This window comes from Vulpes vulpes, chromosome 12 (genome assembly GCF_048418805.1).
Source record: "Vulpes vulpes isolate BD-2025 chromosome 12, VulVul3, whole genome shotgun sequence".
NCBI lineage: Eukaryota > Metazoa > Chordata > Mammalia > Carnivora > Canidae > Vulpes > Vulpes vulpes.
In genome coordinates, this window is record NC_132791.1 from 3639039 (window position 1) to 3651055 (window position 12017).

Below are 12017 nucleotides of genomic sequence, written 5' to 3' on the forward strand. Positions count from 1 at the left end.
CTGATGGTTTCATTCCTCTTCTCCCAGAGCTTTAGTGGCCGTCCAGGGCCTTCAGAAGTGCCCAGGATTGTGGAAAGGACCATCCAAGGCCATTGTGGAGCTCTGGTCTCTGCTGTCCCACCTAAATCTGCGTGTTCCACTCCATGTTCCGTTTCATGCCGTTCTCCCTGCCTTAAATGACCTATCCGGACCCTAAGAGCAATTGCTGTCATTTATGGACACTTACTTGCTCCAGGCAGCAAGCTAAATACTATATACTTCTCTCTCTTTTTTTCTTTTTTTCAATTTGATTCTCAGCAACACTACATAGAAGGTACAGGGCTAAATGCCATTTTACAGATGATAAGGCTAAGGCACGGGAAGCTGTGGGCACTTGCCCAAAGGGATGCCCTCATCAGTAGGAGAGCCTGGAAGAACTAACCCAGCTGAATTCCAGACCTTTGAATTGAACCACTGTACTCAGAGCTGGCCAGGCCCTGCCTGTGTTCCCAACCTAACTTGCATGGCACATTCCACGAAGACGCCGCTGGCTGTCACAACCAGAATTCACTTTGAATGCTCATGTGTGAGAGTTTGCCCACATACGTGTCAAGCACTGATTTCATTGTTGTGGAATATAATGTCGTCTTGTTTGGGACAGAGAATTGTGTGGAGGTGGGACTCGTCTGGCTGCCTGAAGCATCTTTGCACTTCTGGGCCTAGATCGGTACCTGCACACATGGTAGACGTTGCTATTTGTTGAGAGGATGTCTAGGTCTTTGTCCTGTGAAATCCTGAACCCTGGCACAAACCAAGGATCAACACATTAAACTGAGGTCGTAAATCAAGGCAGAAGCCGATGCCAGGGTTCCTTTTGGGAATCCACACGGTAACCCCCAGGTTGAACCGGTGTGTAATGGTGAGTAAGTCGCTTTGAGGTCAGCCGTGTCTGGTTGCCAGTCCCAGCCCAGTCAGCTTCAACTTGAATGGCTTTTAAAGAGTCACAGGGTATCTCTGAGGCCCAGGCTCTTCTGTACAATGGGATGTCAGTTCTTGCCCCAGGGCATTGCTGTGAAGACATGTGAACCGGTGAATGTAGACACCATGGAACGCTCAGCCCATGTGTTGGGAGCTGAGTAAACGCTGCCTTGTGTGTGTCCCATCTTATATTTGTGCAGGGTCACTTGTTGTAGTTTCATTGAGCCTCACCTACCCATCTTTTCCCTTCTATCAGTCACCAAGAATTCCCTTCCTAGATACGCTCCTGGCAAATACAGCCCCCATGAGTACAAGTGACTCCCAGTCCTTAACCTCCCCTGTTCTCATTGCCTGTCTGAATTATCTCCTTAGTGTCCTATCCAAAAGATTTGTTATACTACTGAATTCCTTCCCCCAAAATCCCTCTTTTACAACGTAACTGTCTTAATGAGGCCTCCACTCTTGGGCATTTGGGCTGTTTCTGATTGCTCACTATTACACAGTGCCGTAAACTAGGCCGCATGGGGCTTCTTTTAGTGGGAGGGGAATTAGGCTTGGCCTTTGCTTTGGAATCTGTCTCCCCCTCTTGGGGCAGAATTTCAGAATTTGATTATTAATGAAAATCTGCTGTTTGACTTAGATGATGAGTGGATATCAAGTTGCTTTTGATTTACAAGTCAAATTGGGCCTAAGAGAACTAAGGCAAGAAGAAATTCTTTTTTTTTTTTTTTTCCTAAATGTATCTCGAATCTGTCCTCCCTTTCTTTGTCACCAGTATGACCACCTCTCACCTCCTGCTGGCAGCTCTACCCTCTTGGGATTCCATCTCCTCAAAGTAGCCAGAGTAATCTTTAAAAAATTTTTTTAGAGATTTTATTTATTTATTCATGAAACACAGAGAGAGAGGCAGAGACACAGGCAGAGGGAGAAGCAGGCTCCATGCCGGGAGCCCGATGCAGGACTCGATCCCAGAACCCCAGGATCACGCCCTAAGCTGAAGGCAGATGCTCAACCGCTGAGCCCCCCAGGTGTCCCAAGAGTAATCTTTTTAGACACATAACCCGGATAAGGCCACTTTCTGATGAAAATCATTCTGTGGTTTCCTGCTGTCCTTAGAATGCATCCCAAACTACTTGCCAGGCTCCTCCGCCATCTGGATCTGGCTCCTGCCCTCTTGACTCGCTTGGCATTTCCTTGTGATCCAGCCTCACTGTCTTCCTTCGATTGCTGGAACACAGCAAATGGTTCCCCAGTTTAGAACCTGACGACGTGCTGTCTTCCCCGTGCTGAGTCTCTTTACGTGCCCCAGCCCCCGGCTGCTCCCCTGGCAGTTCTCCCACCATTCAGCTCTCAGCTCTGATCCTAGTTCATCCGAACGGGCTTCCCTGACCACCCAGTCCAATGCTCTCTACCCAAGACGGTGCTATGTTGCCCTTTTTATTGACTTGTTCCATAATCGTGTGGTCTAAAATGATTTTTGTTTCTTGGCTTATTTACTAACCTCAAAAAATGTGGTTCATACTCGTACGCCGAATACATAGAAAGGGCTTAATACGTATTTGTTGAATAAATGACTGTATTAACCTCCAAAGATCATTCAAAAGTGGCTCAGGTTTGTAACTTCCGGATTGGTGCTGTAAGAGGGATCCAGGATAAGCCGGAGCCTCTTGCTACAGACCTCCGGGGAGTCTTGTTTCCCCTAGAGATAGGCTTGCTGATGGATAACACATTAACTGTGCTCAAGTGGATGCTGTTAAGGCAATTTTGAAAATGGCTTAATAACATTGTGCTCGTGATTTTACTGCCACCATTGGATAGGGTTTTTCGCAAGACAGAAGAAGGATAGTGTGTACCAGGCCCGCGCTTCCCGGCTCGCATGCTTACTGCTGCAGGTCCTCAGGATTATCTCGGACTGGGGAACCCCACAGGCGATACAAGTCAGAAAAATTGTGCATTCTCCATCTGCCTCTTGGACATTTCTGAATGCATTCTAAACTCTTGAAGACCCTAGGAAGTCCTGCAGGACAGGAAGCTGGGCTTCTTTGTTTGGCTCCACGTCTGTGCAACCATCTTGACCACAGACTCTATGTTTCCTCCTGGAATATTTATTAGCATCTCAAGGAACAGAAGCAACTACAGAAATGCAGGGTTGGAAGTGCTCCGTTAGCCTGCATGACCATCAGAAGCCCCAGATCCCGTAAGAGGGACTGAATTCTTTTTTTTTTTTTTAAGATTATTTATCTATGAGAGACACAAAAGGAAAGAAGCAGAGACACAGGCAGAGGAAGAAGCAGGCTCCCTGGAAGGACCCAGATGTGGGACTCGATCCCAGGACCCCGGGGACACGACCTGAGCCGAAGGCAGATGCTCAACTGCTGAGCCACCCGGGTGCCCCCGGAGGGTCTGGATTCTCAGTGCAACTCTTCCACCTGCTGCTGAGGTGGCGTCGGGCCTTCTGGCCCAGAGTGGCAGCACCTGGCCTCTCTCTGCCTCCGTGGTGCCCAGTGGTTTGCAGCAGATGGAGCGGGCAGTGGGCAACCGGTGTCATGGGGTGGAGCACGGTTCACAGCAGCTCCAATGTGTTTCTGTGACTCTGGCTTCCTCCTGAGAGGCCTCGTGGACGTTCAAGTGCATCATCCTTAGGCGGACAGAGGGAGGCGGTGGGGGACTTGATTGCTGTCCTCCTGTCTCCGACAGGGTTTTATGAGGCAGCTGTTGAGCAGGCACTGCCCCCCCCCCCAACCTTGCCCGCGGCCACAGGAAGTGAAAAGTGAATGTGTTGGGGCTAAAATAAAGCAGGGGAAGATTGCTTTTGATGGGAGGAAGAGCTTCCCGAGGCTCATGAGGTTTAGCTAGGGATTTAAAAGTGGGATTTTTGTATTTAAAATGGAACTAACCAGGTATTATCTAACTACCCATATAGGACATTGGTATTATTGACACTATTTTGCAGATGGGGAAACTGAGGCTAACACAGCTTCTTCAATTGCTTAAGATCAATCAGTCAGCTCATGGGGGTTAGTTCCATTTTAAATACAAAAATCCCACTCTCCGTAATGAGTAGCTGATGTTATTACTGTCATCGGGTCCTGCTCATGTGGCCTGCAGAGGCTCCCAGGTCCGCTCCATGCTCTCTGGGCCACTGCCTCTGACCTGGCTGAGGTTTCATTATTCCTCATCCAGAGTCCTGCAACAGCCCCTTCATCCACAAATCCATCTTCCATCCTGGTGGCTGGAGCGATCTTTTGAAAACACACTAAATCCGGCCATGTCGCTCTCTAGGCTACAACAGTTTCCAAACCGTCTGTCACTGGCATTAGGGCATCTCAAGCTTCCGCGGGGAGGTCTTCTAAAGACAGGTGAGAATCAACACACTCCCAAAGGGTCTACAGCTGGGCTCGATAGACATTGGCCATAAGCCCCAAATACCAGATATCACCTAAAAAAAAACCCCAAAACCCCATGACATTCTATTTCATAATACGTACTTGCTTATTTCAGTTTAAATTATACTTCATTAGCTTTTCAGTGAAATCATTTAACATTTTCTCAAGTCTTTAGGTTGTAGGGATGTCCCAGGAAGAAGGACCAAGGCTATGCTGAGGATGTTGGGGTGGTGAGGGTGCCACCTTCAAAGGGTTTCTATAGGGTCGAATGACACAATGCCTGTAGAGCAGAGAGCCCAGCAAAAGGTGCACGTGGAACATAGGTGCCCCATTGTTTTATTGGTTGTTATGTTTATCACTGTTGTTTCATTGTTGCTCTGATGCCTGTCAGTATCCTTACCCACTTGGGGTATCTGTGCTCAGCTTTAGGAGCAAGAATCTGTGAGATGCAGGGGACATGTTTAATAGGTGGAAAGGTGCCGTAGTCTGCTACACAGGCTCCTTCCTCGCCAACTCCAGCCTGCCCCTAGCTCCATCCAGGTCCCAAGCCTCTGCAATCTGTGGCTTCCAGCACACTGGCCATTTTCCCATTCAGCCAATCTGCCTGGCTTCCCAAGTCTGTGTCCAGATCACGTTCTGCCTAGAACGCCCTCCCTTTCTCCCCTCTCTCTGTCCCAGGCAGCAAATTACTACTCATTTTTCAGAATTCGGTTTCAAAGTCTTCGCTGGGAAGGAACACCCCCTCAGCCCGCCCTCAGCCCTAACCTCGGCTCAGCGAGCCGCTCCTTTGTCCGGGCCCATGCAGCCCGGTGCTGCTTTCCGTCTCAGCCTTTATCACAATCCATCGTAAATACGTGCGGACGCATCTGTCTCCCTCCCTGGCTCTGACAGTCCCATGATGGGAAGGACAGTGATTTATGTCTCTCTGTAGCTCCAGTGTGTAACAGAGCTGGCAGGGAATAGCAATCGGCAGAATGAGAGAAAGTGGGGACAGATGGATGGAAGGATGGATGGATACGAGGAGATAGCCGGGAGCACCGCAGAATGCAAATGGTTAATGAGATGTGGTGCACCAGAGTCTCCTCAGCATTTAGTGTATTTCATGCATTTTTTTAAAGATTTTATTTATTTATTCATGAGAGACAGAGAGCGAGAGAGAGAGAGAGAGGCAGAGACACCGGCAGAGGGAGAAGCAGGCTCCATGCAGGGAGCCTGATGCGGGACTCGATCCCGGGTCTCCAGGATCACGCCCTGGGCTGAAGGCAGACGCCAAACCGCTGAGCCACCCAGGGATCCCCTATTTCGTGTATTTTAAGTACTGTGCGCATCACCCATTACCTCATTTAAAAGCTTCCCCAGATCCCATAGGGTAAGGCCTATAATTATCCCAGGATACAGGAGAGGAAGGTCAGACGTAGGTTAAGGGACTTGCCCAAGTTGGTCCAGCCAGTGGATGTGGACCCGTGAGCTCAGGGCTCAGACACAGCCCACACTGCGTTCCCATGCGACTTGGGTTTTCGTTGCGGCCGGTCCAGGTGAGGCCTTCAAGCTGTGAAGCGGTGCCCGCCCAGGCTAGACCTTGGAAGCAAGTGGCTGAAGCTTCTCTTGCGTTGACAAGTGTTTCTGCATCACCCGTGCTGCTGCGGGGGAGTTCAGGGGCTAGAAGACCCTGGAGGGTGAGGCCTCTCTCTCCACGCCAGAATGAGAGTCAGGACCCCCCCTTCAGACCCCCTCCGGCCCCAGGGAGCATGCCATGGCCTCAGGGGCGTGCGGGAAGTAGGTCTGCTAGTCATTCGGGACGACTTTGAATACTTCCCAAAGAGTCACCATAAAGCATCGTTTGGAAGGGCGAGCAGACTCTTGGTGCCCGGCGGTGGGCTGGGGAGTTGAGCCAGGGCTGAGCCAGGGCTCGAAGGTGGTGGAACAGAAGAGCAGTGGCATCATGGACAAAGGGCCAGACCCCAGGCCGCTGCCGTGGTCCCCAGGACAGCCTCACTCCCAGGAGGCCGGTTCAAGACTTGCTGCGGCACCTCGGGCAGGGACCTCCACCCCCACGTCCCGGTAGGAAGGGAAGGCTGCTAAGCGGGCAGAGGCTCCGGGGACCAAGACAGCTAGAACACAGAAAAATAAAAACCGGACCCGGGGCTTCCTGTTCCGCATTTATGCATAACAACAGCCCAGTAAGGCAGATAATTTAAAGCCATTAATGTTTCTGAATATTTTCTTCCAACTAAGTGAATAATTTATAGCCAGTTACCAATAAACAGGAAAAAATAATATATTTACATAAGCCTACATTCTGAGGACAGTGTGTTGCAGTAAAAGGGCATATCGGGGTGTATCTGTCAGGGAGGGTAAAGGAGCCAGAAGCTCGGATAACCTCTTCTCTATCTTCCTTGTGGTATTTGTCATTTATTACCTTTTATTAGAGTAATTTATGGCCACCTCTCTTCTCCCTTAATTAAACTCATGAAGTGCAGTGGCTATGTCCAGGTCATGCCTGTGCTTTCATAGACTAGCCTAGCTCCTGACAAATAGCAGATGCTCAGTTAATGCTTGATGGATTAATGGACAATTAATGACCTTGGACAAGACCTTCAGCCCCCCGGGCCTCAGTGTCCCCGTCTAAGAGGCTGTGTGTTTTTGTGGAAAGAAGCTCTCGGGTTCGGGAGTCAGATGGATGTACATTCATATCCCATTTCTGCCTCTGACTCGCTCAACTTTGGGAAGTGACTTTTTGTGTTAAATTGGCATTACCTAATCTACAAATTGTATAATCGGCCACCTCCTGGGGGGCTGGGGGATTAGAGTTAATGCATGTAAAGTGCTCAGCAGGCTGCACTAAACATGGTAAGTGCCCAATAAATCTCTGTTGTTGTTAATTTGGAAAGCAAAGGTGATGTGCTAGATAATTTCCACAGGTCTCCTCTGACTTAAATGGTTTTTGATGATAAATCTGATTGGGGAGCACTGTTGTGTGTTGAAAGGCCGAGTATTCGGAGGCTGGAACTCCAGCTCTTAAGTGCAGCTGGGTCCTCAGGGAAACTGCTTAAGCTCCCCGGGTTCCATCCCCAGCACCTGGAGATGCGAGCACACCTGCCATTCTCGTTTCCCAGGGCCGTTGTGAGAATGTGCTGCTTCTGGCCATGTTCCTATAAGCACTCTGTGGATTAGCTGCATCCTGAAATCAGAGTCTTGGCGCCTTCAAACACAGGGATGCTGTGAACAGTTGCTGGGGAAGCCTTATCCCCGGGGCTCCAGCCGTCTTTTTCTTGGCCTGAGGCCCTTCCCAAGAAGGCCGGTGCCACCAGCAGCCCCGTGATTCCCGGGCCGTGTTGGGCTGAGGTAGGGGAGAGCTGATTTGTAGTCAGAGTACACAGCTGCCTCCATAAATCTCCTACGTGTCTTTCAGAGAAGTTTGCGTTGCTGGAAGTGTGTGTCTCCTCCGGGCGGTTTTCCTTGTCTGTCTGAAATATGTCAGGGGGCTCTTAGTCAATTCCGGCTGGCCTGGCGGGGTGCACAGGCAATCACAAGTGGCCACAGCAGAAGGGGGGCCGGGGGCTGGTGGGGCCTGCGGTCACAACTCTTAAGATATTTCTTTTACCAGAATGTCACAAATGTTGTGTCTGGATCGTAGCATAATAACCCCAAAACTCTGTGACTTAGGACAGCCACCATTTATTTGGCTTTTAATCCAAGTTGAGCATTTGGAATGGGATCGGCTGGGCAGTTCTGGTCTGGGTGGGGTAGGCTCAGCGGACTCGGCCAGCCAGAAATCCAAAGCTGGTTCAAATGGTGGATGGTGGGATCCCCGGGTAGCTGAGCAGTTGAGCGTCTGCCTTCAGCTCAGGACGTGATCCTGGGGTCCCAGGGGGTCTGCATGGAGCCTGCTTCTCCCTCTGCCTATGTCTCTGTCTCTCTCTGTGTCTCTCATGAATAAATAAATAAATTCTTCAAACAAAAACGAAAACAAATGGTGGATGGTTCCCAAAACAGCAAAAATAGGAGCTGCAAGGTATTTTTGAAGCCCAAACCTGGAAGGCACACATTCCTTCTGCTTTGTTCTATTGCTCAAAGCAAGTCTTGGGATCATCTTAGATTCAGGAGGTGGCCAAATAAGAGTTCACCTCTTTAAGGATGAAGGGACACAATATTGGACTGTGTTGTTTTTTTTTTTTTTAATTTATTTTAGAAAGAGAGAGTGGGTGAGGGGCAGAGGGAGAAGGAGAGAGAATCTCAAGCAGACTCCATGCCCAGCGCAGAGCCCGATGCAGGGCTTGATCCGGGACCCTGAGATCATGACCTGAGCTGAAATCAAGAGTCGACACTCAACCGACTAAGCCACCTAGGTGCCCCTATTGATTTTTTACAACCTATAGGTACTGATGTTTTATTAAGCCTCTGTCTTATGTTAAAGCCTGGAGTGATCTGCACAGTCTTCTGAGGCAAGTGTAATTATTCCTAATTTACTGATGGAAAAATGGAGGCTCAGATCCGTGAAGGAACTTCTATAATGTGTGGTACAGTTGGTTTAGGGAGGACCCTGTCCTAGATTCTAGTCTTTTGACCATTTACAGCTGGTCAAAGACCATATGTAATGTTTATACCTCTGTTAACCAGCTTTTTATAACAGGGCTAAAGAGGTTGGCTCACAAGCCATTGTTGGATCTGGCCTGGCTTGTGGTATATGGAAGGTAGTCGATTTTGGACAATAGCTCCATCCTCACAAGGGTGGTCTAATGAAGGATCATCATATTTTTCCTGTAAAGGGCTAGATGGAAATATTTTGGTCTAATGAAGGATCATCATATTTTTCCTGTAAAGGGCTAGATAGGAAATATTTTAAGCTTTGCTGACCAAGAGGCACACTTTGAGGATATAATGTAGACACTTATATAGTGAGAGAAAATTCTCCACAAATCTGACATCATTCAAAATACGATAATAATAACTAAGCATCATTTTTGGTAATAGAGTTCTTCTAATCAAAAGAATGGAACACATTTATGGATATTAAAATGTGAATTTTGTATGATTTTTACGTCTTTACATATTCCCCTTTTGATTTGTTTTAACCACTTAAAGGTGTAAAAATCATTGTTAGCACCTGGACCACACAAAAACAGGCAGTGGATTGGATTTGACCTGCACTCCCTGCGGTATGGGAACATCTCAGATGTGGAATGAGAGGATCATAGACTTAACCCCTGCCTGTCTGCTTGCTGGCTGACTCTAGGTCAATGGAGATGTCTCAGAGGCCTCATAGTCACAGGCTTTCAGGCGCACAGTTGAGGGAAATAACTCCTTATATTCTCTTAGTCCAACAGAGATGGAAATGAATTTCAAGGTCATCCAATCCTTCCTGCTCGTAGATGCAGAAAATGATGGATGGGAAGACCTCATCCATGCCACAGAGAAGAATTAGAAGACCCAGGAATGGAATTCCAAGTCCCCTGACTTAACAAAATGGTCCTCTTTTCATGCAATTTGAACATGTAGAATCACATAGGTCATGTTACCTGCACAAGGACTGACTGTTGGGGGATTTGGAGAAAACCCATTGTAGCTGGCAGCCTGTGCCTTTTTCTGACTCAACTGTAATCAAATGGGTAAATCACTTAGAAGATTATAAAGAGAAGGCTTTGCATTTTCCCGTGCTTGAGATAGACGTGGTTAAACACACTGAGGATCCCGACTAGAGCTCCTGGGCTGTTAGCCAGAGTAGTCCCGTGGGCAGGGGAATGTGGCTGAGGAGGAAGGACTCTTTCATCAAGCTCCTATTTCATATTTACATATTGGACTTCAATATTTTGGGGTAACATCCCAATTCTAGAATATTTACTGTTAAAAACAAGCATGCTTTTGTTTATAACAAAAGCTCCCATATCTAAACGAAAAGAATGTGGGGAGGAGCGTGGTAAACTTTCAACAGCATGGCACACAAAGCTGACCTTCCTGCTCCATATACACATCCTTGCACACGTGTGCACATGTACACATACGTTGAATAAAATATAACTTTTTTAAAAAATGTAAGTTTATCAAAGATGAGGAAAGGTGACTCCTCAGGTGTAAAGAATGGAAAGGAAATGCAAAGCTCAGGCTTTAGAAGCTGATGCCTGGTGACTCCAGGTGGGCAGTAGGGTGTGGTGGGATACAGGTAAAGAGAAAGCAGGAACAAGAAGAAAATGGTTTGCTCTTTTTTTTTGTTCTCCTCTGACTTTGTTGTTATTGTTGTTGTTTCCTAAATTCCACATATGAGTGAACTCATAGATATTTGTCCTCCTCTGACTTACTTCACTTAGCATTATACTATCTAGCTCCATCCATGTCATTGCCAAGTGGCAGGGTTTCATTCTTCTTTATGGCTAAGTCATATTCCATTCTGTATCTACACCACATCTTCTTTATCCACTCATCAGTCTGTGGACACTTGGGCTGTTTCCATAATTTGGCTCCTTGTAGATAATGCTGCTATAAATATCGGGGTACAGATATCCCTTTGAATTACTATTTTTGTATCCTTTGGGTAAATACCTAGTAGTGCACTTGCTGGATCATAGGGTAGCTCTATTTTTAACTTTTTGAGGAACCTCCATACTGTTTTCCAGAGTGGCTGCACCAGTTGGCATTCCCACCAGCAATGTAAGAGGCTTCCCCTTTCTCCACATCCTCGCCAACACCTGTTGTTTCCTGAGTTGTTAATTTTAGCCATTCTGACAGGTGTGAGGTGGTATCTCACTGTAGTTTTGATTTGTATTTCTATGATGTTGGTGATGTTGAGCAAGAAATAGACTCTTTAACTATTGAGAACAAACTGATGGTTTCCAGAAGGGATGGGGAGATGGGTTTAACAGGTGATGGGGCTTGAGGAGGGCACTTGTGATGAGCACTGGGTGTTGTATGGAAGTGTTGAATCACTAAGTTCTACACCTGAAACTAATATTACACAGTATATTAACTCACTGAAATTTAAATAAAAACTTAAAAAATATTGGGATGCCTGGGAGGCTCAGTGGTTGAGCATCTATCTGCCTTTGGCTCAGGGCGTGATCCCAGGGTCCTGGGATAGAGTCTCACATTGGGCTCCCTGCAAGGAGCCTGCTTCTCCCTCTGCCTGTGTCTCTGCCTCTCTCCATATGTCTCTCATGAATAAATAAATAAAATCTTAAAAAAATAAAATAAAAAACGTAAAAAAAGAACAGACTGAAATATAACATGGTAGAAATAAGCCCCCAAGCATGAGTAATTATAATAAATATAATTTGCAAACTGAAATTCAGAGATAGATTTGCATTAAGTAAAATCCGATTGCATGCTGTTTATCAGAGATCTTCCTAAAACATAAAGATATGGAAAGTTTGACAGTGAAGGGATGGAAAAATATATAGTAGGCAAATACTAATCAAATGGAAGCATGGGGAGAAGTAGAAATACACGGCAAAATAAACTTTATAACAAGAAACAAAAAAATTCTTAGGAATAAAGAGGGTCATTAATCATAAAAGGAACAGTTCACCAGAGACAAATGAAATCTGTACTTATGTACCGAAACAACAAAGCTTCAAAATATATAAAGAAAAAATGGAAGTACAATGACAGGTTGACTAATACATAATCTTCCTATTAGATCAAGTAGGCAAAATGAGAATGCAGCATATTAAACTATACTAT

General features: G+C 46.8%; 1 protein-coding gene across 5 annotated transcripts in view; it reads left to right on the plus strand.

The window, feature by feature from the left end:
* The window catches only part of ASTN2 (astrotactin 2), an 854920-nt gene that overhangs the window by 250220 nt on the left and 592683 nt on the right, over nucleotides 1-12017 (plus strand). The gene's annotated exons all lie outside the window — the stretch shown is intronic.